Source organism: Pristis pectinata, chromosome 7 (genome assembly GCF_009764475.1).
Source record: "Pristis pectinata isolate sPriPec2 chromosome 7, sPriPec2.1.pri, whole genome shotgun sequence".
Classification (NCBI taxonomy): Eukaryota; Metazoa; Chordata; class Chondrichthyes; order Rhinopristiformes; family Pristidae; genus Pristis; species Pristis pectinata.
The window spans coordinates 51,079,264-51,102,845 of NC_067411.1; the positions used below are offsets into that span (position 1 = coordinate 51,079,264).

At 42.8% G+C, this 23,582-nt stretch overlaps 1 protein-coding gene across 1 annotated transcript in view; it reads left to right on the top strand.

Moving 5' to 3' along the window:
* Nucleotides 1–23,582, top strand: part of bnc2 (basonuclin 2) — a 550,218-nt gene that overhangs the window by 92,982 nt on the left and 433,654 nt on the right. The window lies entirely within an intron of this gene.

A 23,582-nucleotide genomic window follows, 5' to 3' on the forward strand; every position in this document is an offset into this window, starting at 1 on the left:
AATCCTTCAGGGTGGACAGGCTATTTCTAGGATGTATCTTCTGTGGTATACACTGATCTGCAGTGCAAGTTCAGCGCCACTGGACCAAAAACAAAATCTATCAGTTGAGACAGACCCAATATGTGAGTGACAGTGAGAAAAGAGCAGTGCAGAGACAAGCTGAAGTTTTGTGTTTGAGAATAAACTGATTCATGCATTCTCACTACTTATGACACACGCTTTTCCACTTTTAGTTCACCCTCACCAATGAGAATCACCAGGCCTGGTAAACACATTCATATAAATCTTATAAATTCATGCATTATAAACAAAAGATGCCAACAGACTTAGAATCATAGGTAATTTACAATGCAGAAGGAGCCCATTTGGACCATAGTGTCTGTGCTGAGAAAGTGATGGCTTTAAAGTGATGGGTGGGAAGTTCAAGGGAGATATCAGAGGAAGGTTTTTTACCCAAAGAGTGGTTGGGGCATGGAATGCGCTGCCTGGGGTGGTGATGGAGGCTGATACATTGGTTAAGTTCAAGAGATTGTTAGATTAGCATATGGAGGAATTTAAAATAGAGGGATATGTGGGAGGAAGGGGTTAGATAGTCTTAGGCGTGGTTTGAAGGTCGGCACAATGTGGTGGGCTGAAGGGCCTGTATTGTGCTGTATTGTTCTATGGTTCTATGGTTCTATTCATCCCCATGAGCTGGGGAGGAGGGTGTCCACAAGCTGTTCACCCTCCCTGGCCCTGGTAACATAGGCCGATTTAACATCTGTCAGCATATTGTGCTTGTGTATCATGTGATGGCTTCATGCTTAATCTCAGAAATGTCTCTGTAAGACTCAAGACTGTCTGCTCTCTGACATAATAATTTAGCCCCAGGTTTCAGATCGTTTTGTATTGATGGTATCTTGAATTAGTTCAGAGTAACCTGTTGTTGCACACAGACTAACTTACTTTCATTTAAAATTCCCACTTTTCAGCAAGAAATCAGCATCAATACCCTTCGTGAATGCTGCACCAAATCGCCTCAAATGTCGAACTTTAGCAATTAACTCTGAATGGACTGCACCCTGCTTGATCCTTATCCTTACATTATCTTGTTGTAAATCTCTTGCACATTTAACTGCAGGGTAATATTTGCAGGAGAACCTGTGAAGCTAGCACTGATTGAGGAGTTTAGTGTGTGGTTGCACTCAAATTAATAGAGGAAGAATTCATTTACCTGGAATACTTACAGAAAAACAGACCATTTGGCCTTGTAGGCAGATGCTGTATTTGTGCTCCACAAGACCCGCTTCCCAACTTGTTTCACATCGCAGTGACAATCATATCTATGGCTCCTTAGTTCTGATCTTATCTTCAGAAAGATCCAATCCTTCTACAGTCCAAAGACATTGATCAGAGCATCCCTCTATCTGCTTTCTTTGAGACCAAAGAAACCCAGCATGTTAAATTTTCTCTGACACATAGAATCTCTCATGCTATCATTCCAGTACATTCAGCACCTTCTCCAATCCCTCTATCAGAATCAGATTTATTATCACAGACTTATATGACATGAATTTGTTGTTTTGTGGCAGCAGTACAGTGCAAAGATACAAAATTATTATAAATTACAAAAATTAATAAATTGGGCATAAAAAAGGAATAATGAAGTAGTATTCATGGACCATTCAGAGATCTGCTGGCAGAGGGGAAGAAGCTGTTTCTGAATTGTTGAGTGTGGATCTTCAGGCTCCTGTACCTCCTTCCCGATGGTAGCAACGAGAAGAGGGCATGTCCTGGATGGTGAGGGTCCTTAGTAATGGATGCTGCCTTCTTGAGGCACCGCCTCGATGGTGGGGAGGGTTGTGCCCATGACGGAGCTGGCTGAGTGATCCTGTGCATTGGACCCTCCACACCAGGCTGCAATGCAACCAATCAGAATGCTCTCCACTGTACATCTATAGAAATTTGTAAGAGTCTTTGGTGACATACCGAATCTCCCCAAACTCCTAACAAAGTAGAGCCGCTGGCATGCCATCTTCACAATTGCATCAATGTGTTGGGCCCAAGATAGATCCTCCAAGATGTTGATGCCCAGGAACTTGAAGTTGCTCACCCTTTCCACCGCTGACCTCTCAGTGAGGACTGGTATGTGTTCTCTATTTTATAACATGGAGACCAGAACTCTTCAATGTGTTCTATGTTGTCTAACCAATGTTTGTCGGGCAAGGTAGCATAGCAGTTAGCGTAACGCTATTACAGCGCCAGTGACCCAGGTTCAACTCTGGCCGCTGTCTGTAAGGAGTTTGTACGTTCTCCCTGTGTCTGTGTGGGTTTCCTCTGGGTGCTCTGGTTTCCTCCCACATTCCAAAGATGTACAGGTTAGGAAGTTGTGGGCATGCTATGTTGGCGCTGGAAGCGTGGCAACACTTGCAGGCTGCCCCCAGAACACTTTGTGTAAAAGATGCATTTCACTGTATGCTTCACATCCCTCTCAAAATGACTTTGGTTAGCATTTCTGGAGGAATGGACTTCCTGAAACAACTTGCAAATTTATCTTCGTTCACAAGTCTGACATGAACTGGATGGGCCAAATGGCCTCCTGCTGTGCTGCAATGAGACTACTCACTCTGTTACAGTAGTGTAGCAGTTAGCGTAACGCTATTACAGCGCCAGCGATCGGGGTTCAATTCCCGCCACTGTCTGTAAGGAGTTTGTACGTTCTCCCCGTGACCTCGTGGGTTTCCTCCGGGTGAACATAGAACATAGAACACTACAGCACAGTACAGGCCCTTTGGCCCACAATGTTATGCTGACATTTTATCCTGCTCTAAGATCTATCTAACCCTTCCTTCCCACATCGCCCCCTATTTTTCTATCATTCATGTATCTATCTAAGATTCTCTTAAATGTCCTTAATGTATCTGCCCCCACAACCACTGCAGGCAGTGCATTCCATGCACCCACCACTCTCTGTGTAAAAAACTTACCCCCCTTATATCTTCCTCCAATCACCTTAAAATTATGCCCCCGGTGCTCCAGTTTCCTCCCATATTCCAAAGATGTACGGTTAACATGGGTGTAATTGGGCAGCTCATTGGGCCGGAAGGGCCTGTTACCGTGCTGTATAAATAAAATTTTAAAAAAAGTTTTATACGGCAGGAAAGCCTTTTGTGCTTCAGAGAGCTAAGTTTGGAATATGAATGCTTATTTTATACTGCACCTTTCAGGACTTCAGAACACCACAAAGCATTAACTAGTGCCAATGAAGGTGCTTCTCCTGCTGTTGTAATGTGGGAAAACAGTGGTCATGTTTTGGACGACAATATCCCACAAACAACAGTGTGGTAATTATCAGATATGAACCCAGGTTTTGCAGAGAGTGGCACTCCCTGGGTGTTCATGGAACTGAGTGTGGCAAGACAGGGACCTATTGTTTGCTTTCTTTGTCTGTTCACAGGATGTGGACTCCACTGGGGACACTGGCATTTATTGCCCATCCCCAGTGAGCTCAGCTAGTTCAGAGGGTAGTTGAGAGTCAATCAATTGTACATTTGGAGTCAGTATATGGGCCAGACTGAGTAAGGATGGCAGATATTTTTGTTCCCTGAAGATTCCATGACTCCAAGAACATTAGTGGATCAGATGAGTTTATACAGAATCCAGTATCTATTAATGACACTTTTTATTTAAGTTATCAGATATACATTCCATAATTACTGTGAATTTGAATTTATGTCTTCCATTCGTTAGCCAGGTCTCAAATTCCTAGTCAGGCAGCAGATGACAATGCAACCATACATGTCTGTGAGCAAGCAAAGCGACACTGAGACCCCACAAGCAATCAGATTGAAGAGCTAGACTGACATACCCAGGTAGAAATTTGCCTATTGGCCACTGGAGCTAACTGGGTGGGAGAGTCTTGGCCTGAGTACTGAGGGTGTATCCTATGTTCTGATATTTCCCTCCATTTATTTCACTATTGGGAAGAGAATCCAATAGGTGGCAATACATACCTAATCAACAATTATAATCGGATTTCTTTTGCATAGGGACTAACAGAGGTAGTGCAAGTTAGAGTATTTAATTCAGTGTAAAATCATTTATAGAATGTGAAATAGAGAGGAAAAGAGAAATAAAAAAAGCAGACAGAAAAAGAATGAACAATGTAATTTCCATAACTTACAAAAATAATAGAACTCTGAAGGAATGAGACTCCATGTTTGTAGAATTATATTTTCATTGCCAGAGTGATTGTTAGGCAGTAATCAAGACTTATCACTTACAATTGAAAGCACTAACTCCATCCTTTTCTGAAGAATAAAGCGATTATCTAGAGGGCATAAACCTTCTTCATGTGCTTCAGTTCTGAGAATCTGATAGGATGCTGTGTTGGAGCAGCTTCACACAGACAGCAAGCCCTCGATATGGCAGCTGATAATGCAGCAATCTCACTGAAGACTGGCAACAGTGCTGCATTCAATCAGTTCTGCTTCAACAAAAATGTATTCATCCCCACAGAACTGACCATGCAACAGCTCAGTACACACTCGGTACTGCGTCCTTGACACTGTAGCACTTCCTCTGTACTGACAGTGTAGAGCTCAAAACTATCTTAGTTCTACCCTTGTTCTACTGCAGTACTCATGGAGTACTGGCCCTCCAATAGTGCAACAGTCCCTTAAAATTCTTCCTACAACAGTACCACATTCCCTCAATACTACTCCTCTGACAGTTTCACATTCCCTCTGTGCTGACCCTGATAATGCAGCATTCCCTTAGTACAGTCAAAATTTTGACCATATGACCACACAAATTAGGAACAGGAATCAGCCACTCAGCCTCCCGAGTCTGCTTCAAGGTTCAAAAAGATCATGGTTGATTTGACTGTAATCTCAATTTCAATTTACCTAGTCTCTGGTAACCTTTCACCCCATTAACATATTAATTGCCATTCCTTTGAGAAAGAATTTAGGGAAAGCCTTATTCATTAGTAACCATCATGAATCTATGGCATGTGAGCTGAGTTCTGGATCTTCTAGGAAACCATGATGCAGTTGGCCTTTAACTGGGATATTATCTTGGCTTCCCCTTGTTAGCAAAGTTAGTCAAAGTCAACTAGAAAGGCTTTGAGATATATGTTATTGATACCTTGTGATATTCTGTGAATTATGATTTGCTCTCTTTTAATGTAGCCTCCAACCTCAGTAATTACTTTCTATTCAGTGGTCGCAGTTCCTTTTATAATTTACATCATCCTGCACTTATTGTATCTAGTACCTAGAAAGTGTGCTTTATGGCAGAGTTATCAAACAAAAGTTGATATCAAACTACTTAAGTAGATTTTGGGGAGTTGAGTAAAGGCTATAAGATTGCATGGACTGTATTAAAAAAGGAGGGAGAGGAAGGGAATTCTAGAATTGAGGGCCCGGGTAGCTGAAGGCATGGTCACCAATTGTGAACCTTTTCAGTCTAGTGATAACCATGTGGTCAGAACTGGGGGAGTGCTGTAGGTTGTGGGTCCTGCAGGAGTTTACAGAGCCAGAGAGGGGAGAGGCCACAGAGCGAGTAAAAAAAAAGTGAGACTATTGCATTGCTTAACTGGGAACAAATGCATGTCAGAAAATGTGGGAGGATGGAATTGGTGCAAGTCAGGGCCCAAGCAACAGAGTTTTGGGTGAGAAGTTTACAAAGGGTGAAGTGGTGGAAGCTGATCAGGAGCATGTTGCGGTGGCAAAGTCAAGAGATACAGGGGCATGGATGAGATCTCAGTAGTAGCTGAGCTGAGGTAGGAACCAGATGAATTGGATTGCAGAGGCAGAAACAGCTAGTTTTGGTGCTGGGAGAGAGATTCTGTGTTTGGAAGCTCATCTCAGTTTACAGAGACCGACGATGTAATGTGAATTCTGCTGTGCAGAAGTTACAAGGGACTGACTGGTCTGATTCAGAGCTGTGGCCCAGCAAGGGGTTTGGGCCTCTTCCTTTACCTGTGTCACAGTTCCACCGTTTTATCACTGATTGGGCTGTGAAATACATAGCCTGCTGCACATAACCCTTTGGCTAGTCTTGTATCAGGAAATGATCCATATAATTACCAAGAAGACTTTAGCTGTAATATTCCTTTTCATTTTCTAATAGTACATAATCCCCTTTTGGATTTTTTTGCAGTGCACTTAAACAACTCTGAGAAATGTTTGAAAACCCGTAGCCTTCAGATGTCACAGGGAGCATGAGGGGGGAATGAAAGGGAGCTTGAGCTTTCAGGATAGATTTCCTGTATATTGAAGGTAGCAGATGTTGATATTGGCAGTATTCTAGGGGAGGGGGTTGCAGGGACTTTTGAGTTGCCTGGCTATGGGGACTGGGGTTCTGGGACTGCTGTGCTGACAGGTTTGTTTGTACAGCACGGAGCAATGTTGTTGGAGCAGTTTCATTTTTCACTCACCGCCTAGAAAAGCTTCAGCAGGGTTGGTTTATAGTCGGAATTGTACGTGGTTGAACCCAGTAGCTATTCAGCTGGTTGGTGGAAATAAGGAACTGTTTGAGGAGGGTGTTTATAATGTGGAAAAGCAACAGAATGCCTTGACTTTGAAATGTCATCTCAGCGCTATAGAATGGTGTGGTCACACTAAATGTGTGTGCCGTATGCGTATGAGGGAAGGGAACTGTGTTGCAATAGACTCATTGCTATGTGATAAGATGACCCAGAAAAGATATAGTGAGAGGTTACAACTTGCACAAATGTCAGAGTACAATTTACAAAAGTATCGTCATGAAGTACTAAATGCTTTATTAAAATTGGAAAGGGAGGGAAAGTAGAGAGAGACAGAGAGATAGAGTGATGGAGATGGGGAAGAGAAGAAACGCAGGAGAGAGAGAGATAATATTGGCAAGGAGGAAGAGAAACAGATAGTGAGAGAGTGGGAGACTAACAAAGTGGAAGGCTAGAAAGAGAGGAGAAAGATTGAGAGGGAGAGGGAGGAAAAAATGGGATAGGGAAAGTCATCATATTGTAGAATGAAAATGTGAATGAAGAGGTGAGAGTGACAGGAAAAGATAAGTAACAAGAAAACATTGGGAAACACAGGTAGAGAGAGTGCAAGTGAGAGACACTTCAGGAGTACCTAGCAAGGCCATAAAAGCAATGTGGACAGAGTGCTCATGAATAAAACTAATCATTGGCAGGAATGCAGCTCATCATTATCCTGTGTATTACATCAATAATAGAAAGGGAGGTGACCTTGTGGAGACCCAATTTATTAAGAGGGAGAGATGGAAAATTAACGAGTACCCAGTCTGGTAACAGAAACCAGCTTACCACATATCTTGGAACAAGTATTGTCCAGTGAGACTTTTAAGGGAAGATTTGTCTAAGTATACTCATGTACCTGTCACTTAATAATTGCATCAGTTTTGATGGAGGTTTTCAGCCTGATTGTGGACACACATGGTTGTTTATTAGGGCAGGTTTGTAAGAGGTGCATGGTTGGGAAATGGAAGCTTTATGATTCCAGTGCTGTGGTGAGCGGCTGATGGATTGGGGGGAGAATGCTCTGTTTATGTGACCATGCACGGGTCACTATTATGGAGAGCTGAACAGCTGGTGATTCATCGCTTCTTTTGTGCGGAGTTGAATCAGAAGCAATCCAGGGCAGTGCCAGTTATCCTGCGTTGAGAATAAGTAAGCAGTGAGGGTAACCACTAACCAATGGTTAATTCAGGCTTGCCACTTATAAAAATAAGGAGAGTTGGAGGAATCATATTTTCAGATGACTGGTATAAAACCTTGGTTAGACCACACTTGGAGTGTTGTGAACACGTCTGGTCTCCAGATTAGGTAAAGATCTTTGAGCCACTGGAGAGTGTGTCTAACAAATTCACTGGGACAGTATTGGTATTGGTTTATTATTGTCACTTGTACCGACGTACAGTGAAAAACTTGTCTTGCATACTGTTTGTACAGATCAATTCATTACACAGTGCATTGAGGCAGTACAGAGTGCATTAAGGTAGTACAGGGTAAAAACAATACAGAATACAGAGTGAAGTGTCACAGCTACAGGGAAGTGCATTACAGGTAGACAATAAGGTGCAAGGTCAAACGAGGTAGATTGTGAGGTCAAGAGTCCATCTCAATGTGTAAGGGAACCGTTCAATAGCCATCACCGTGGGATAGAAGCTGTCCTTGAGCCTGCCTGATGGGAGAGGAGAGAAGAGAGAATGACCTGGGTAGGCCTTCTACCAATTGGGAAATGTTAATAGACAGAGGCTCCTTTCCCTTGAAAAGAGAAGGTGAAAGGTGGGTAGAAATCATTATGAAACGATTTGACAGGTCAGATGTGGAGGAAGTATTGCCAGTTCTGTGTTAGATCAGAACTTGAAGCCATAAGTATTAGACAATCACTAATAAATCCATTCAGGAATTCATGAGAAGCATCTATCCTTGAAGAGTAATGAGAATGTTAAACTCCAGCTGGCTGAAGTGAGAAGCATTGATGCAGTTAAGAAGAGTTACATGAGGGAGAAAAATACAGAAAGGGTGAGATGGAGATGAGAGAGAGGAAACGTGCAGAGCATGTAGTCTGGTCTGGTGCAGTAAAGGGTAACAGCCTTTTACTGGGCTCTGGACTTGATGTTGTACTGTAACAAGTGAATGAAGACCTACAATGATTGCATGTCCTTCAGTTATGTCCCTTCAATATTTCGCACAGGCTATGATCATCACCAATGGAGGAATGAGGGCTGATTCATGTTTGATCCAGGGACAGCTCTCACAAAACCACACTGAAGTATTCACAATATAAAACCATGGTGAAGATTGTCAATACTTTTTATGTGGGTGGGGAAGTGAATTTGATCTCAGTCCTCTTGCTTGCAAACAAACATTACTATAGCCACCAGCAATGACGTTGCTAAGGTGATAGTGCTAGAGACTTACAATGACTTACAGTGTAGCACAGTGGGCCAGCTAGTAGAGCTGCTGCCTCATAGCTCCAGAGACTTCGGTTCAATCCTAACCTTGTGTATTGTCTGTGTGGAGTTTGCATGTTCTCCCTGTGACCATTTGGGTTTCCGGCAGGTGCTTCAGTTTCCCTCCATATCACAAAGATGCCTGGGTTGGTAGGTTAATAGGCCACTGTAAATTGCCCCTTGTGTGTAGGTGAGTGGTAGAATCTGGGAAGAGTTGAAGAGAATGTGGGGACAATAGAAAAATGGGATTAATGTAGGATTAGTGGTTAATGGTCAGTGTGGACGGGCCAAAGGGCCTGTTTCTATACTGTATCCTTCGATGAAAGATGGAAGGAGCATTTCAGCTATGAGGAGAGACTGGATAGGCTAGGTTAGTTTTCCTTAGGGCAGAGGAGGCTGAGGGAGACCTGACTGAAGAACTCAATATTATGAGGGGCAAAGATTGGGTAGATAGAGAGAAGCTTTTCCCTCAGCAGAGGTGTCTATAACCAGAGGGCTTAGGTTTCGAGAGAGGAGTAGAGGATTTTGAGGAAGTATTATTTCACCCAGAGGGTGGTTGAAATCTGGAACACACTGCGTGAGGTGGTGGTGGAGGCAGGTACTCGCACAACATTCAACTAGTGTATAGATGAGCACTTGAAATGCTGTAGCATGGAATACTATGGGATGAGTGCTGGGAAATAGGATTATATTTCCCAGCACTCCTCTTGGGTACTTGATGGCTCAAATGGGCACAGTAGGACAAAAGGCCTATTTTTGATATTGTGACTTGAAAGCTGGAATCCACCGACTGGGAAAGCCTTGGTCCAACAGTCAACAATAACAATGACCATTCCCTGGCTCTTCTCTCATTCTAGTCCCCTCCCATCTCTAGCCCCTTCCCATCTCCAGACCCATCACTAGCCCCTTCCTCATCTTCAGCTCCATCCCACCACCGTTTACCTAACTTTGAGGCTGGTTGTTCCAGACCATGTCTAACCAAGATTAGAACTGGTCCCTTCTGATCAAGTTTTTTTACTTGACCCAATGCTCAGTTCTTCTCAGCTTAATTACTGAGTATTACACTCCCCCCTTCTGAGTGTGCTATGATAGACTCTGTCGGTCTGTTTTCCTGGTTTTCAGTATCACAGAGGCCTGGCATTCCAATTGTGCGTGCTCTCCCAGAAACATCCATTACCTTACTCAGAGTGCTGGGATTGAGAAAGACGATAGACTAAGTTCTGAGCGAGGAAGTACTGTAGGCCAATTCTAGGCAATAATGGATTTACTCAAACAAGAAAGCAGTGGAAACAAGCACCATAAAGCCCAGCTTCCTGATCTGAGGGCTAATGGAGGATCTGGGCCATCAGTGGAAGAAGCTCGTAGCTGGAGCAATTAAGGATTCTGTGAACTAGGATCAGGGGTCAGCAGAAGCTGAAGGATTGGCGAGAAGTATGGGAATAAATAGGATCCCACTTCATCACAGTGCAAAGAAAACCTTGATGTTCTGGGAGTGGCCAATGATGTCATTGTTGAGGTACTGTACTGGATTAATTTGTACAACTATGTCCGCAGTGTCAGTTATGGGTTGAATTGTGAAATGATTCAGAAATGGTCTTTATTGCAATTTCACGCAGGAAAAGTGCATTTACATGTGTATAATGCTGAAATAAACAGCGGTACAGGATCAAACTCGTAGGCTTGAGGGTCTGTGCAGGGGTTAGGAAAGGGCCTTTCTGAAAGAAAAATTTTGAGTGATGTCAGTACAGGCAGTTAACATGTATTTATGTAGAAACGTGTAGTGTAATTAGATGGGGCAGCTGATTGTGGAAGGCTCCTAGGAAGAACGAGAAGCCATTTAGGAGCTATGTGTAGTGGGAAGGTACTTTGGCCCCACCCGGCTGGAGGAGCCCTCTTGGCAGTGATCACTTCCAATCAGTTGCTTCATGAAATATGTGGTGGTGAGTGGTTCATGATTTGGTGAAGCTGCCTAAGTCATGTTTCACATTACAAAACACAGACACCCTTCCTCCCCCTTTCTGTAGTTGGGGTAGGCAAGGGGTGAGCTCGTTGTGTTGCTGGTGATGGTGGGAAACATCACCATCATTTAGAGAGTTTTACAGTGAGTGGGCAAGATATTAACTCACGGAAAACATTTGCTGGCAAAATTCCCTCGGCAACCAGAAAGCCAGAAAACATGATATATAAGGAAAAGCTTTTGTCAAAATGAGGCAGACAGGCAGTTCAATCTGAATCCCTTCTATCTTTTAGATGAAAGTAGGGAACCATCAGACAAGAGCACAGCTATAGCCAGTGAAATCTGCTACTGGGGACAATATAAACACTTTATGCAACCACACAGTCTGATCCATTTGACTGTCTGGACAGCAGGTCCCTCGACACCAGAGAGACAGTTATCAGACCAGAAGTGGTCAATGCAGCATGTCTAATGGTGCAAAGATGTCCTAAGGACTTAGTAATGTCCCAATACATTCTGTAAATAGCCTTTTTGCTCCCTGGTTCTTAATACAAACAATTCTATTAAAGAAGGATGTTCTGCCACAGCACATTTCAAGAACACTTGTCATCCTATCTCTATTTTGACATGCCGCATGGGTTTAGTCATAGCAGAGTGGCTTTCTCCTATTTTATTTTTTTTAACCAGGCAATTGAAAGTGAAAAGAGAACTTCCTTGCCAGAAAATATACCTGAATTTTTAGTTTCAGATTGGAAGGGTTGTCTTGTGCCTTTACTGTTGAACATACACTGACACCGGATGGTTAAACAGATCCAATAAGGCAACTACAGTCTGTTGGCTTTAGATTTAACCCTTTCCTCCCCATGCAATTAAGGCATTTTTTTTGGTTGTGCTTGGAATTCTCAGCCACATTGCAGTCAGATTTATGTTTCACATCATGAAAATGCAAAAGTTCTTTTCTCACTTCCATTTGTAGGTAGTGAAGGCGGGGGGGGGGGGGGTGGAGGTGGTGGGGCGGTAGGAAGTGATGTTGTCACCAGTTAGAGAGAGGGGTGAGAGACAACTGTTATCACAGAATCAAACTCAGCTATTTAATTCTCACTAAGGTTTTCAAACATGGATTGCCAGGGTTTTGAATAATAGTGTCAGTGGCAGTTTTGAACAATTATTGTGGGATAACAGTGTCTCTACCATTTCTGAGCCTTAAGGTTCTGTGTTAAGTTTCACTCCCGAGATGTGAGCACCAAAACCCAGCTTGCCACTCAGACATCTGAGGGATCACTGCACTGTTAGAAGGTCTGTGCTGAGAAATTCCTGAAGAAGGGTCCTGACCATCTGTTTTTCTTCACAGATGCTGCCTGGCCTGCTGAGTTCCTCCAGAATCTTGTTGTTTTTTCATGCTGAGAAATTGTTGCACTGTCAGAGGAACGGTACTATGGGAGTGCTGCATTTTTGGAGGGGCAGCACTGAGAACAAATTGCACACTCAGAAGAGCAGTACTGGGGGAGTGTTGCACTATCAGAGGAGCAGTAATGAGAAAACAATGAACTGTTGAAGGATCCACGCTAAATAAGTGCCGCATTGTTAGAGGAGCAGTACAGAGAGAGTACTGCACTGTCAGGGAGACAGTGCTGGGCAGATACTGCATTGTTGGAGGGGCAGTATGGAGGGAATACTGCACTGTCAGAGGGGCAGTACCAAAGGAGTGCTGCACTATTGGAGGGGCAGAGCTGAGGGAGTACTGTACTGTCAGAGGGGTAGTACTGAGAGAGAAATGCTCTGTTGAAGAGGCAGTGCATGAGGGTGTGCTGTGCTATCAGAAGGGTGTACTCCTTGTGAGTATATATATTAACTGTTATTATTGTTATCCCGATCTCTTCATACCATGTGTATAATCACTAATGTTATGTATATTAATTTGAATTAATTTGAAATTCAATAAAAAGATTGAAAAAGAAAAGAAAGAAAGAAGGGTGATACTGAGGGAATGGCGCTCTGTTCAGAAGGGCAATACTAAGAGAGTGTTGCATTGTCAGAGGGGAAACACTGAAGGAGCTGGGCACTATTGGAAGGGCAGTACTGAGGGTGAACTGCACATTTGGATGGCACTGCTGAGAGAGGATTTTACTTTGGGAGGGGCAATACTGGGAAGGCTGCCCCGTTGGAATCCTGAGATCCTGTTGTGCCATTTCTCCTATGTAACTCCTTCAAAGGTATCTCATTGTCTGTAAAGTGGTTTAGGATGGCTGTGTTTGTAAAAAGAGCCATGAGAATGCAAGCCTTTCTTGTAAGTTGTTTTGGAATCCTGGGATGAGTGCAGACAAGGGTCGAGTTGAACTTGTTCAGTGATATAGTTATCTTGAGTTGAAAGATTTTGGCTTGTTGTCAGAATCAATGATTGCAGTCTGGAATTCACTCTTGTTGGTGTCAAGCGTTTGGAATTCTTTCTATGTCACTTCTTAGGGATGGTGTAATAGAGTCAACAAAGTGAGGTTGTGAAAATCCCTTCACCTGCTGCTGTCGGTGGTGGTCATTCCTGAGCTGAAGACATTTTGATGCACACAAGTGGCATAGATTTCAATTGTGGGTCATGAATAATAATGTGGAGTGGGGGAAGGAGGAGGATCTGCAATATCTCCCATTGATTGCAATTGTTATATAAGTGAAGAAAGGGATTAAAAGATGTTCAATAGGATGAAGTGTTGAGGTAAGGTCAGGGAGTGAAACATATCAATTTAATGTGAAGCATAAATAAGGGAACAAACTTTGCTTCACGGCTCCAGTGACCCAGGCTCAGCACTGACCTTCCTGTTCTCTCTGTGTGTTTTCTCCAAGCTCGAATTCCTCCCACATCTCAAAAATGTGCTGGTTGGTGGGCAAATTGGCACTGTGAATTGCCCCAAACATAAGTGGTTGGCAGCAGGGCAGAGAGGAGTTGATGGGCATGTGAGCGAGAATAGGTTACATAGAAATAAGTGGAGCAGTGGAACTGATGGGATTTCTCTGCAAGCCGGCATAGACTCAGATGGGTTTAATGACCCTTCTCTATCATAAGGAGAATATGAAGATGGCATGCAGAAAAGGACCAGAGCTTAGGAACTTGAAAGACGCATTCATAAGATTCAAGAAATACTATGTTAACATAGATATGTTAACTTAATTTCCATTCCATTTTTATTTCTGTTCTATTTCATCTCATGATTTGAAGATTCAGTAACTCTGAAGCCCCATTGGGAAACCAAGCCTTAAGCAAGCATGGATCAAAGATAATTCCAAGTTTTATCTGAAGTCAAACCAAAAAACCAATCAGCAAACCAACAAAAACCTGAAGTGCACGCAATGTTGGAGCTTGATAAGAATGGTAAACTTTAAACTCCTGGAGTATAGTGTCTAGAACTGAGGGCCTCCTCAGGAAGGTCATACTAGCCTTGGAGGAGTTCCAGTGCTAGTTCAGCTTGGGTTAGAAGGGATGCATAATTTCGTTGAAATTTGCTTGCATTTTCTGAGTTTAGGAGACTGAAGCGTGAATTGATTAAGTGGTTAAAACTATGTAAAGAATTAAACAGACAAAATGTAGAGAAACTATCTCCTCTAGTGAAGTAATTAAAAATGAGAAAATGTAGCCTTGGAAATTCTTTTACATACCGCACTGCTTTTGTGCATCACACGAAGGAATTTAAACTCAACTGTTTAACATGTTAAGGACCTTTGTGCATGCTCACAGTTTACTCCATTTTTTGGATTCTGGATCATGAATTGCATTTTTAATATTGGCAATAATGTGACACGAATCCAACACATTACCTGCATAAATTCATCACACTTAAGGAAAGGCAGTGAGAACCTGAAAATGTTATAAACAAATTGAAGTAACCAACAAAACACAACATAAAAACTTCCTGTATTCCATAGAACTCTGAGGAAATTTAGATCATGTATACATATTAGAAAGTACATGGAAACCATGCATATGGAAGCAATTATTGGGATTGAGGGTTTCACACCCACAACTGGGTCAGGAGTAAAAATCTATTTTTTTTGTAGAAAATTGCTTTTGTGTGAGGGGGGAGGAGGGTTCAGGGCTCATTTATTGGGAAAAATATTTATCACAATTTGGATGAAGAGCACAGTCAATATTCACTTGCCCACAGTCAAATCCAACATATAATCGACTCCATATTTGCCAACTCAATTACTTTGAAATGTTGGGTTTTGACAAAGCTCCGGGAGTGTATTAGTCAGGATGCTGGAAAGGCAGTGGAACCCCAGAAGCTACTCTAATTAGTGTTACCCAGCTACAGTTCATTGTTACTGCTAATGACTCAATTCGCTTTCTACTTTTCACACATAAGTTTGAGGACGGGTTCATTTATGGCCTGACTTTTTTCGAGGGCAATTTTTTTTCTGTACCCTTGAAACATAACATTGTAAAATATAAATAAAAGATCAGAACTAGAAACAGGAGCAGATATTTCGTTTTTCAAGTCTGCTGTCCACTGAACGAGACCACGGTTGATCCTGCTCAATTTCAAGATCCCATCAATCTCTTTGAATCCAAAGGAAATGGAAAGCTTGACAACCAGTCCTCAAAGCAATCAGTGTTGTATTTATCCTGCTAACTGCTCAGACTGACTAGATTGGAAGATGCAGCTACCAAACGGATCACTGGAGGAGAGTTTGATGCTCTGGTTGAATCAGAGGGGCGGAAATTCTTGAATGGTGCTTCATTAATTGGACAGACCCTGCTGAGTATGAGACAGTTCACTTGGATGTTTGTTTCAATGGAATTTGCAATGCAGGCCAATGTCTTGGTAATGGCAGGAGAATAGATGGAAGGATTCTGATCAGGAAAAATATCGAAAGGAAGAATGATATTTCTTAAGTGCCTTTCATGATCTTGGGAGCCCCAATCCATGGAGCACTTTCAAAATGTCGTCTCTGTCCTAATGTGCCAAACACACCACTACAAAATTCCACCATCAGTGATAATAGGCAGGTAAATTGTTTTTTAGTGATGATAACTGAAGAAAGAGTGCTGTCCAACTTAATATATTGCCTTGGCATTGGGAGATTGAAAAGGGTCTGGATGGATGAAAGATGGCATGCCCAGTTGCACAGTGCTCTCTATGTACTTCCCTGCTCAAGCTTCTGCAGTGAGATTTGAACAGACAGCCTTCTGACTCTGATCTGAGAAAGTTACCCACTGAGTCTCACTGAGACCTGCTGACATGTCTCAGAGTTGGCTAGATGACATCTACAGAAAGAGGAGCATAAAAAAGGGAAGCAGAAGTTGGCCCCTTGGCCCTTTGAGCCTGTTCCACCATTCAATATTCCACCATCAGTGTTTGATCACCAAGTTCAGTACCCTGTTCTAGCTTTTTCCACACATCCCTTGATCCTGCTGAACTAAGAATAATATTCAACTCCTTCTTGAAGAATAAAATGTGCTCCTTACTCATAGCTGTTTTAGGCACTAGTTGGTCATAAAGATATTGTAATAATGGGACTGGAGAATAGAGAGAAAGGGGGAAGATGAAGGGGAGGGTTCAACCGCTAGTGAAGTCAACACATTATACTGATAGGGATAAATCAAGGAGTCCTTTGAAGAGCAATACCACCAACACGAACAGGCAGGGCTGAATGGCCTATTTCTGATGAAAGAATCAGTAAGTAATGATAGTTAATAACGTGAAAGAAAAGCTTAGTTTAATACAAGATTAATACACAAATTCAGTTAATACATCCATTGGCTGGAGAGCTTCTGAGGACTCAGACATACAATGTAATCTATCCAGCCTCCTTCAACATTGGAGAGATTGATATCCTTGTTATTTGTCCCTCTGTATCCCAAATCCACCCTCACATTGTAAGGTGTATGAGGAATTGCACTTTTTGTGACGCTCAAGAAGAGTAATGATTTTATGTCAGAACATCAGAATAAGAATGGGCCATTTCTATTTATCTCATTATTAAGCTCAGTCCCAAATCTTCTGCTGACCATTTCCACCATCCCAACCTTTAGTCAAAGTCTTAATCAGCCTGAGAATGATAATTTGCATTATGAAAGATCTTTAATAGTTGCTTTATGTTGGATTAATTCATGTTTGTACAGAGCGTCATTAGGACATGCTGAGTAGGTTAAGTTAGTAGTAATCCCCCATGTATTTATACATTTCAGTAAATATATAATACTTTGTTATTTGAAAATCTGATTAAAGATATATTGTGTTTCTTTAAATGTCAGTTATGCTCCTGTCCACTTAGGATGGATGTGAAATGCAGGATCATTGCAGAGCAAGGCCTAGAATATGATTTCTGACTCCTCAAGTATTTATCATTCCAAAATGCAATTACTCTCAGAACAGATTCACAAGATAAACCCTGTACCCTGATGGAAAGGAGATGTCAAATAATGGAAATCTTCAGACAGAAACAGAGAGAGTTTGGTGTGAGTAGTAGCAACAGAAAGGGAAAGGTGGGACCATAGGAACTCATGGAGCCTGTTTCACCATTTGTTCAAGGACAGCCAATCTAAATCCAAAATCCATTTAACCACTTTGGCTCTGTAACCCTGCAGAACAAAAATCTATCAATGTTAAAGCAAAATACTGAGGATATTGGAAATCTTGAATAAAAAGCGAAAATGCTACAAATGCTCAGCAGGTTGGGCAGTATCAATAGAGAGAGCAGCAGAGTTAATGATTCTTCTCAAAAAACCTTGATTGAAGACAGTACTGAAGCTTTCAGCCTCAGTAGCTTTTTGCAGTGAACTGCTTCCTGACATCAATAATTCTAAGATTAGGCCCTCTGGTTCTGCATCTTCAGCTGCCTGGACCCCAACCTTTAGTATTTCCTCACTGAGCCTCTCCATCTCTCTATCCTTTACAATAATGTATCGACCATTCTATCTGACAAGGGAGTTCACTTCAGCTATCCTGATGGCAGTCTACATCCCACCACAGACGGACATGAAGCCTGCACTCAATGAGCTATACTCCCTGGTCAACAACCTTGAGACAAAATACCCTGAGGCCCTCTTCGTTATCGCAGGTGACTTCAATCAGGCCAACCTCAAGAGTGTGTTACCCAAATACTACCAGCACATCTCCTGCTCCACCAGGGGCGCCAACACCCTTGACCACTGCTAGACAACCATCAACGATGCCTTCCGAGCCACCCCTCATCCTCACTTTAGGAAACCAGACCACCAGGCTGTGCTCCTTCTCCCTGCACACAAACAGAAACTGAAACAGGATGCTCCGGTACAGGGAGTCGTGCAGTGCTGGTCTGAGGAAGCAGATGAGCTGCTACGTGACTGCTTTGAGACAGTGGACTGGTCCATGTTCAAAGACTGAGCTGCTAGCCTTGATGAGTATGCCACCACCATCACAGACTTTATCAGCAAGTGTGTGGAGGACTGTGTACCAAAGAGGACAATACGGGTGTTCCCAAACAGGAAACCATGGATGAACCAGGAGATCCACTCCCTACTGAAGTCGAGGACTGCTGCAAACAAATCTGGTGATCCTGATCTGTACAAGAAATCGAGGTATGACCTTTAGAAAGCTATCAGGGATGCCAAGAGGCAATACCAACTCAAATAGAGTCCCATACCAGCCGTCAGCTATGACAGGGCTTACATGCCATAACAGGCTACAAGACGAAGACGGGCTGCATAGTTAACAACAGCGCATCCCTTCCTGAGGAACTTAATGCATTCTATGCGCGTTTTGAACAGAAGAGAAGTGGATTGTCACCACCCACCCTGATAGCCTCCAATGCGACTGAACCTGTGGTCACCATTGAGGACGTAAGATCAGTCTTCCGGAGAGTGAACGCAAGGAAAGCATCTGGCCCAGATGGTGTCCCTGGCTGTGTGCTCAGATCTTGTGCTGATCAGTTGGCAGAAGTATTAGCGGACATATTTAACCTCTCCTTGCATCAATCTCAGGTTCCCACCTGTTTTAAGAAGACCACTGTCATCCCAGTACCAAAGAAAAGCAAGGTAACGTGCCTCAATGACTACCGACCAGTGGCTCTGACATCCACCGTCATGAAGTGCTTTGAGAGGTTGGTCATGGCATTCATCAACTCCAGCCTCCCAGACAATCTTGACCCACTGCAATTCACCTATTGCCGAAACAGGTCTATAGCAGACGCCATCTCCCTGGCCCTACACTCAGCTCTGGAGCACCTGGACAGTAAAGACACTTATGTTAAACTATTGTTTATTGACTACAACTCTGCCTTCAATACAATAACCCCAAGCAAACTTGTCACCAAACTCTGAGATCTAGGACTCAACACCTCCCTCTGTAACTGGATCCTTGACTTTCTCACCAACAGACCGCAATCAGTGAGGATAGACAGTAATACCTCCGGCACGATTATTCTCAACACTGGTGCCCCACAAGGCTGCGTCCTCAGCCCTCTACTCTACTCCCTATACAATCATGACTGTGTGGCCAGATTCTGCTATAATTCCATCTACAACTTTGCAGATGATAGTTGTAGGCCGTATCTCAAACAGCGATGAATTCGAGTACAGGAAGGAGATAGACAGCTTAGTGGAATGGTGTCATGACAACAACTTTTCCCTCAGTGTAACTAAACAAAAGAGCTGGTCATTGACTTCAGGAAAGGGGGCAGTGTACATTCACCTGCCTACATCAATGGTGCTGAGGTCGAGAGGGTTGAGAGCTTCAAGTTCCTAGGAGTGAACATCACCAACAGCCTGTCCTGGTCAAATGACGTAGATGCCACGGGCAAGAAAGCTCACCAGCGCCTCTGCTTCCTCAGGAGGCTAAAGAAATTCGGTTTGTCCCCTTTGACTCTCACTAACTTTTATTGATGCACCATAGAAAGCATCCTATCTGGATGTATCATGGCTTGGTACGGCAACTGCTCTGCCCAGGACCGCAAGAAACTGCAGAGAGTTGTGGACACAGCCCAGTGCATCACAGACACCAGCCTCTCCTCCTTGGACTCTGTCTTTACCTCTTGTCGTCTTGGTGAAGCAGCCAGCATAATTGAAGACCCCACCCCCCCAGGTCATTATCTCTTCTCTCCTCTTCCATCGGATAGAAGACACGGGAGCCTGAGGGCACGTACCACCAGACTTAAGGACAGCTTCTACCCCACTGTGATAAGACTATTGAACAGTTCCCCTATGCAATGAGATGGACTATGACCTCACGATCTGTAGCTGTGACACTTTACTCTGTACTGTTAACGTTTTTACCTGTACTACATCAATGCACTCTGTACTAACCCAATGTAACTGCACTGTGTAATGAATTGACCTGTATGATCAGTATGCAAGACAAGTTTTTCACTGTACCTCGGTAATAAACCAGTACCAATACCAATAATCCCTAAAAGCTATTGCCTCAAATGTTGGATTTTAATTATTTTGTGCATAATATAATCTAATTTTTGAGAGGAATTAAACGTAATTTCCAAATTGGGGACTGAGAAGCCCGAATTTTGAGTTGCATCCATGCCAACCATCAAACACCCATTTTGTTGTGGAACATGATATTTCTAATGTGAAATAGTGCTGGAATAAGAGAGGCTTTGCATGTGGCAGTCCCTGTTCACGGTACCTTCTCCACCGACCCATTTGATGCAGAACAACACCAATGACAGTTAGCGTCAATGAAGTTAGCTTGTTTTTAGAAAATTAGAGAAGCTGCAGATGTTGGAAATCTGAAATAAAATCAAAAACTGCTGGAAATACTCAGCAGGCCAGGCAGCATCTGTGGAATGAGAAACAGAGTTAACATTTCAGGTGGAAGCCCCTTCATCCCCCTACTTTCTGTTTCTTTAAATAGGTTGGATTCACACTCATGATGTCAACAAGTTCTAGTCCAGCAGAGGACTGGATTCAGGCAGTTACTAACTTCATCCAACTAACATCACAAGCACTATTATGGCAAAGAAAATATTGTGTTTTTACAAATCACTTTCCTTAAGTTCAAACATCATAAAATTTCATTGATTTAATATGGAGATGGAGATGGCAGATGGCAGATGGAGTCCAATCTGGAGAAGTGTGAGTTGGTACACTTTGGAAGGACAAACTCCAAGGTGGAGTACAAGGTAAATGGCAGGATTCTGGGCAGTGTAGAGGAGCAGAGGGATCTAGGGGTTCATATCCACAGATCACTGAAAGTTGCCATACAGGTGGATAGGGTAGTTAAGAAAGTTTATGGGATTTTAGCTTTCATAAATCGTGGGATCGAGTTTAAGAGCCGAGAAGTAATGATGCAGCTTTACAAAACTCTGTTTAGGCCACACTTAGAGTACTGTGTCCAGTTCTGGTCGCCTCATTATAGGTAGGATGTGGAGGAGTTGGAGAGGGTGCAGAGGAGATTTACCAGGATGCTGCCTGGATTAGAGAGTATGGATTATGAGGAGAGACTAAAGGAGCTGGGGCTTTACTCATTGGAGAGAAGGAGGGTGAGGGGAAACATGATAGAGGTGTACAAAATATTAAGAGGAATAGATAGAGTGAACAACCAGCGCCTCTTTCCCAGGGCACCAATGCTCAATACAAGAGGGCATGGCTTTAAGGTAATGGGTGGGAAGTTCAAGGGAGACGTCAGAGGGAGGTTTTTCACCCAAAGCATGGTTGGTGCATGGAATGCGCTGCCTGGGATGGTGGTGGAGGCTGGTACGTTGGTCAAGTTCAAGAGATTGTTAGATAAGCATATGGAGAAATTTAAGATAGAGGGATATATGGGAGGAAGGGGTTAGATAGTCTTAGGAGTCGTTTGAAGGTCGGCACAACATGGTGGGCTGAAGGGCCTGTATTGTGCTGTATTGTTCTATGGTTCTATGGTCAATACTCAGGTTTCTGTCTTTTTGGAGCTCTGGTAATACTGTGCAATCCTTCATTTTGTTAAGCTAATGCAAGATCTGATTTTGAGCTTAAGATTCACTTTGTTTCCTTCATTCCTTCCAATGGCATTACTTGGTATATTTCCTAAGCCCTAAATAAGCAAAGCACAATTTCCCAACAATTTACAAAAGGCTGTCTTAAGATAGGAAACTGAAACAACTGGGCAACTGTCTGTAACTATTTTTTACTTGCTTTACCACTGTTAAAGCAACTTTATTGTGTGATTGAGCTTCTGGAGAAACGTACATTCACCTTTAAGTATGAAACAAGCATTGAGTTTGGCAGAGACATTAACTAAACTGGAATCTGTCAGTGCAGAGTAATGTTGGACAGGGTGGTTTTAATTATTTAAAATAAACACATGTCATTTTATTAATGATGTGTTAGCCTGGCACTGAGTTCCTTGCTCAGAAAACATTAATATGGAACTATCTGGATTAATATGGAGTAGCCCAATATTGGTGCTAGATGGAGTCATAGCTGTAGTGGACATTAGGGTACCTTTGAGAGCAACTGGTATGATATGGTATCACATGGTCTAACTGTTGTACCAGATGCTATCAGTAGATTACTGCCTTCAGTAAAGGAAATGCTGTTGGTAGCTGCTCTGTTTCTATTATTTGCCATTGTAAATAGGAAACACTAAAGAGAATGCAGATACTTCACTGGTGATGAGATTTGGATGTTGCTGCTTGAGGAATGAGCAGAAAATGATCCAGTGATCAGTAAATGGAAAACAGGATTGTCTGGTAGGCAGTGGTTGTGGTAGAAAGGTTGGTGAGCTCAAGAGGTATGAGTGGACTCAGCCTTTTGACCTGTGTATGGAATAGGTGAATATGTTCTGGAGGATGAAGGATATTGCTGAGCTCCTGGCAGAAGGACACAGAGCAGAGTAACATGGTGATTCATGTTGGGGCTGGAGATATAAATTGACCAACACAATAAGTTACAGACAAGGTCTCTTACGAGTACGTACTGAAAACCTTGAAGGGATATTTTAATGTGGCACTTACGATAATTCAAGTTTTCAACCATGAGCCAGAGGAAACTGTTGATGAACACATGGTCAGGCTAGACCCTGGCAAAAACGGGCAGTTTCAATCAGTTTAGATTGGTTGTTGTAGTTTATTTAGTGATTTCAGCTGAAAGTGTTTGACATGCTGGACTTAAAGTGTTCAAAGCAATAGGCAGAAAGCTCCCATTATGGATTGGGTGTTTAAAACTGTGAGGCATTTTCATTCAGTGTGTGACTGTGAGGTGCAGACAGGGATCAAGCCCACAAGGGTGGTAAGGGAGGCCTGGTCTTCTTCATGGTTGAGTCACATGGATGCTTCTTTGGGTTTGGTGGGAAATATGGCATGAAGGGCAGATCCTTGAAGAAAGTAATTACTGTTAAAAATGACAGGTCCCAGTCTATCTTTTTCAAGGAGGCAACAGAATGGAATAGCCCCATCTGAATACTGCACACAGGGTAGAATCAGATAATGAGGAGCAGGAAATTGGGCACTGAATGGCATTTATTGCTCACCCAAGGAGGGTAATAAGATGATAATGTTTAAAGTCACCTTGTTGATTGATTTGTGCACTGAAATTATGACAAGTGGGTCTGTCTATGGTGTATATGTACTGAAAGTCCCTCATTCACTTTCTTTTGCCACAGAGCAGCGTGGTGTTGACCATATATCCAGGAAGGACTTTTTGAGTTATGGGTGAGATGACAGTTGAGTTGTAAGTGGAGGCGAGTGGTTGCGGCACCAGGAGCACGCACTGACTACC